Raw genomic sequence first — 6,507 nt, 5'->3', positions numbered from 1 at the left:
CCTCTTAAGTCTAATATAAACTGTGTGTTTATATAAACACACAGTTTGCTGCTGGATTTTTTTTACCAATTCTAAGTAATTTGGATCTGCTGAATCCATAAATGCCATCAGATTTGTTCCATATGATCGTTTTCGTAAAATACGTTAACAGATCACATTTCTAACATATAGGGTAATTTAACGCAGCACTACCTGCATATATGTAGTGCTGCTACCCATTAAATAAACAAAACACAAATAAAAAGTAAGATATTTATTGTACAAAAATATACTTAAAAAATCATCACACATATCTGATAAAAAAACTTGTCATCTAATCTAACCATCATCGCAGCACAAATCTGTTATTCGGTGTCACCTAAAAACTTCCTTTTATAGGATTTTCTGGCAAAGGCTTTAAACGCACGGTCCCTTTAAAGACTTAAGCAGTAATCCGCCATCATGTGAGTGTTCTATCTCCCCTGATACCTCTCTTCCATCGTTTTGATATCTTGGTAGAAGCATTCTCCTTGTTCCTAGAAGGTCAGCTAGACTTTCTGGGAAACAATCTAAGTTGCATATGACAACCGTGTTTGTTAAAATTGTTGAGCATTTCTTCCACTATAATATCTCGGTAATTTTCAGATTTATTTTTTCCAAGAAAATTTTTAACAACTTACACAAAAGAGCACCATGCATTACATTTAATTTTGGTAATCAATTTTGCAAAATGCGAATCTTTTATAGGTTGTCGTATCTGAGGCCCATCAAATATTCCGGTTTTCAATTTTTCTGTACCAAGTGCAGGGAATTTGCTGGACAAGTATTCAAAACAGGGGTGATTCTGGTCTAGGGACTTTACAAATTGTTTCATTAGCCCTAGTTTAATCTGTAACGGAGGTAATATTTCTCCATCGATCAATGCTTCGTTAACTCTAGAACGCCATTTTTTTTACTCCAGTGTTGGTCCTTAGCCCTACTAGCCCAAAGACATAGGAAACAAGGATATTTTGTATAGCCACCTTGGTGTTCCAGGAGTTGTTCACCATCTTAAAATCAACACAGATCACCCACTGCTGTTGGTCATACTTGATGTCTTTTAGCACCAGCGATATGTTTTATATTCTTTTTTCATTTTTGTAGAATGTCCAATTGGTATATTTCCATAATAATTGCCATTATGTAGGATATACTTTAAACTTCGTTTGGAACTGTCAATAAAAAGACACCAGTGATCTGGTATACACACATTTTTTTAACAGTCCCTTAATTTTGTTACAAAAAACCATATCATCTTGCTGAGAAAAAAGGCAAGAGGCCTTTTTCTCTATTACTGTAGTATATAATTTTGGTGTCTGGGTGAAAAAATTTTTTTTCTTTTAGTCTGGAGGCAAGCAACTCAGAAGAATCGTTTGGAAGGTTTAAGTGTCTGATAAGATCTCTTAGCCCTTCCTGAGTAAAGCGGTCATGACGTGTTTAATCCCCTTCAAAATCACTGTCGTCGTCTTCCTCAAATCTATTGGTCTGTAGTTCGTCAGATAACGTGTCGACATTATCCTCTGGTAACGTAGATAGACTGCTAAATATTGTAATGGGTATCTGCTCAAGCTGATGTGGAATTGGTCTTATTGCTGAATTCAGGTTAAGGTATATCCACGTATGTCGATTGTTACGAATAAAGCCCTTTATATTTCACAAGACAGAAATAGCAATCGTCAAAATGGTTTTTTGTTTCGTCCATACCATTGGAACACCAAACTTTAAACATTTTCGTTGTCGTTTCGTCCACTGTCGCAAGTTGTTAAGACAAGTTTTGCACGCTACATGTGGAACCCAGGATTTATCTTGATCTCCTAAATGAACCCCAAAACAGGCTTGATATGCCCTTTTTATAAAATCACAAACTGATTTTCTATTTTCCTTTACAATGTACTCGCCACAAATGTAGCAAAAAATGTCCGGATTATTCACACAACAACGCCTGCTTGTAGACGCCATAGGTTTCAGTTGTCAAAAACAAATTCTTGCAACGAAACTCAAGTTCAAACTAAATTTTACAATCGAATGCAGTCGACTTCATAGGAATTTATTAAGACCACTTCAGAGAAAATACTATTGACTTATCAGACAATAGTTAAGAAGTAATTAGCGTTAATTTCAAGTTATGGGCATTTCCAATAAGTACATTTTAATTAGAAGTCATTAGTAATTATTTGTCTTAGAATTTGTTAAGTTTGTTTACAAACATATTAGAGCTGATACAAAAAAAAGGTTTGTATTTTGGAATCAACACAGATGAATTAACCAAAATCAGTTAATTTTTTTTGTCGACAGCAAGACAATTTTTTTTGTTGGGCTGTAAACGTCGTTTATTGTTGCTTTTTATGTACGCATTGTAGCGGTATTTGTGTTAAATATTTGTAAATTAAATTAAAATGCCACAGCCAAAACAAACCGTAGAGAAAAACCAAAATAAACAAAAATATACAATAACATCTTGGATCTCTGTAACGAAGCATTTCCGGATACATAATTATTGCATTTTTTAACCAATGAAACTGAGCAGGAGATACCCTATGTTTATTATTGATTACAGATACAATGCGACAAAACAATACAATATAGTACAACATCTAAAAGTATATTTACATTACGAATCCCTAAAAAGGTTTAAAAATAAATGTAAGCAACAAACGATTGCAGAATCCTTACAATCAATTAGGGATATACCGAATAGCAGAAATTTAATGTTGATCTATGCAATTGCAATGGTTGACCCTGATATACCACCAAATAAATTGCAAAATAAAAGTTTTAAATCATTTTTTAAAAGTACTGTCAAAGATATGTGCCGAATGAAAGTAATCTACGGAAAAATTATACAAATTGCGTTACAAGGAAACAATAAAAAAGTTAGTGGAGAACAATTACATCTTATTTGCTCTGGACCAGACTACAGATATTTGTGGAAAGTACGTCCCTAATTTAATCATAGGCGTACTCCACGAAGAATTTTTGACAAAGGGTTATTAAGTATTTCCCATATATCACCTATGAACCTTTTTTTTTTCGTCTTTATCTAGGGGGGCCTGGAATCTTTAAAAGATATCTTAGTCCAGGAAGCCACCTGACTGACCTTAGTGCAGGATTCGTTCTTCGTACTCCCGGCGATAGTTCTCAAGGTACTTTAAATTGCCCTCTCATCGCCAAGTCTACGCCAAACACCTATCTGCTAAACCAGATCCTTCTCTATAATCCAGCGATCTGGAAGAGGAATCGCCGCAAGGTAGAGTATGGACGTGTGTTTTTTTAAGTTCTTTTCCCATATCTAATCAAAGGACAATTTCTAGGCAAGATAATATCGAGTATAATTATATATTTAAAAAGATGTATGTTTCTTCATTTTCTTTGATGGTCCAGGCGACGGTTCAGGATCTAATTTAGTATCGAAGGGGAATATTTGTGGAAGAATGGGAGTTCGAATTGGTGTCATTATGGGTAATAATCCTCTTCAAATTTTTCGATTACTTTTGATTGCCATGATGTGTCTGCATGTTTCTCCTGAACATTTTAGCCACAACGCAGATAATTTAAAGCCTCCTTTCCGACAACCACACATACTTCCACAGTTTCCCTTGCATCTAAAGAAAATTTTTGATTAGTATACAAACTTTTCCATGCTTTTTCCAGTCCCAATTTTTAGGATCGCAGCATTTCGTGGTGATTAACTATAAGATTGTGGAAACGAGCTGCATCTTGTGTTGGTGAAAGCGATGATAAGTTACATGTATTTTTAATCACTGTCTTGGCGAATTGTTTGTATATAATGCTGTCAGAGAATCATCTTTATTTCCACCATACAAAGAGATAGAAAGAGGTTCGCCAACGACAGTTAGCAAAGATGGCTCGGCTTGACTCACTGAGAAATAATGCTGTTCCGCTAGCTAACTCAGGATGTTTCTGTAAGATGAAGATCTGATGAAGTAGGATTTTGATGATTTTAAGTTTGTTGATCTTGGAATTTGATAATATTGTGTCGCATCCGAAAAAAGCATAGAAAAAGCGCAAATTCTCTGCAATGACGTCGTCATATTATAATACTTGATGAACAGTATCTTTGATGCAAATTACACTCTTTTAAATGTTAAAAAAATTTGACACTGTGGACATACAACTTTCTTCCTAATTTCGTAAGAAAGACAAGAATAATAGTTTCCTTTGCCATTATAGTCACAGAATCATAGGAGTGAAATACAGCATCGTTGGTACGATGCTCTCATTAAAATTTATCTCTTTTGATCGGTGCTTTTTTGTGCGATGCAAGCGCACGAGGTGGAGTATGTTTGGTGGTGGCAGAAATGGCCTATAATAAATATTAATAACATAGGAATGTTAAGAAAACGTTAAATTTAATTAAAATGATATGAATAAACAAATATATAATAGAAAACTAAGTTTAATGGTTCGTTTTTATCGTATTCTTACTAGAAATTATACAAATGTATAGTGAAAATTATTCTTTTAGAAACTCTTTATAATATTGCTCTGATGTCAATTTATTATAAAATTGCCACAAAAATATTACAGAGCCCAAAAGAAAATTTGTTTAAAAGTTTTTGGTTATTTCTGTTTTTATAACTATAACTAGGATAGTTAAATTGTAAGGAGGTTTTAAGGGCTCTGATGTTTCTGTAAACCAATTATCCATGGTTAAGTTACGTTTCTTCCGTACATACCCTGAGTTAATTGTTTTACATAATATTCTCCTACAGGCAGTTCATTGGTTTTAGTTCCCTTTTCTAAATACAATTCTGCATCGAACATTTATATTTGGTACCTACGTCACATAACATTACTATTTTTAGTCCATATTTGGCTGGCTTGTTTGGGATATACATCCGGAAAGGACATCTTTCCCAAAACGCCAGTAGCTGCTCATCGATTGTTAGGTATGATTGTTAGGTCTTGTCTGGTCTAGACATTTTATGATTAAAACATAAACATTCTATAAGAAATTCAAATCTATTCTAAATGTTGTCATCAAACATTTGTCTTGTTGCTAAATTATTGTCGTTTTGGGCAGCAGCAAAAATAAGTAGTCCTAGGAGTGCATGCAATTCGTCAATATTAACTTTCGAGTTTGTAAGTTTTTCGACTTTATATTTTTGTGTCCTAACAGAAATTTCAGCGTTTGAATATCCTACAACTTTTGCAAGAGACTCTGGACTCATAAAACAATGAAAAGCATCTAAGAGTGTTTGTGCTTCCTTGGTTTTATTAGAGGGACCTTGAACAAAATGTACGAAGTTACGTTTTTGAGGTTTAGTAGCGACTTCTGGTTAAGAAGACCAACTGTGTCCATTTTCTCCTATTAGACTCGACGTCAACCGAGTTTGCTTCTCTTTAGGTGCAATTTCTGGAGATTCTTCTTCGTTTGATGGAGTTTGCTGAGCAGGACATTTCTTTTCCTGTCGGTTTTAGAGCCATTACTTTTTTTTCTTGAAAACGCTTAAGTAAATTGTTTTTCCAACTCATTACTTGTTTTAGAACTTCTTTTTCTTTTCTAACTACTGGATGGTGAGTCATGGTCGGAATCTGAGTTATTTTCGCTTAATGGTTCGAACTCTGATTCAGATGGACTGAATGCTTCTAAAATGGCATCTTCTGTTTAGATCCACTTTCTGATTTATCAGAATTGTTATCTGATTCATTTGGCCAAAGTTCTTCCAGGCACAATTGCATCTCGGCTTCCAACTCCCGCTGCATGAGAGGTCTGTGCATGTCTCTATTTGTTGTATTCATATTTTACACTAAAAAAAAAAAACAAAACTGATAATATTGTTATTTCTGCGATCATAATGTTATTACTTACCTTCGTAATATTTACGAAGCTGTACTCATATGCAAGCACTTTACTAATCATGTAGGCGTTTCTGTATTTGTAAAACGTTTCGATACACGCTAATGTAAGAATAGATGAGCGGGCGAGAGATACTGGTGTACCCCTTCCACAATATCCTACAACAACGACATTGTAAAAATTACGATGGTTAGTATTCCAGGGTTAACTAAAATTTTTATAGGGTTGCTATTTTACTAGATACAGCGTAAAAACCCTTTGCACATTTTTACTTACAGTAACTTAAATTTAAGCTTAATACTTACCTTCCCTCCACATCAAAAAAATAAAATTGGGTCCTCTTAGAAATTCACGCTAAGTCCTAAACAATGCAATACTTCAATGGTCTATAATTATTAATTCGAACAGTATAGTATTTGTAGATATAATTGCCAATATTTTTGTTTACCAAAGATTGGTTTCAGTTGAACAAGCCTTGTATAATTACAACATTTACAATAATTAATTTCCAATAATTACACTACAAGCCTCGATGCCCTTTTAAATATAATTTATAAAGTCGAATATAAATAAAAAATCTGTCGAAAATTTTAATAGACTTCTGTAATAATTCTTATTCGTTATTATAAAACTTCCTTTTTAGCAAATAGAGCAGATTTCTGTAAGCC

The sequence above is a fragment of the Diabrotica undecimpunctata genome, chromosome 9 (genome assembly GCF_040954645.1).
Source record: "Diabrotica undecimpunctata isolate CICGRU chromosome 9, icDiaUnde3, whole genome shotgun sequence".
In the NCBI taxonomy this organism is placed as follows: domain Eukaryota; kingdom Metazoa; phylum Arthropoda; class Insecta; order Coleoptera; family Chrysomelidae; genus Diabrotica; species Diabrotica undecimpunctata.
This window is presented reverse-complemented; position numbering follows the sequence as displayed.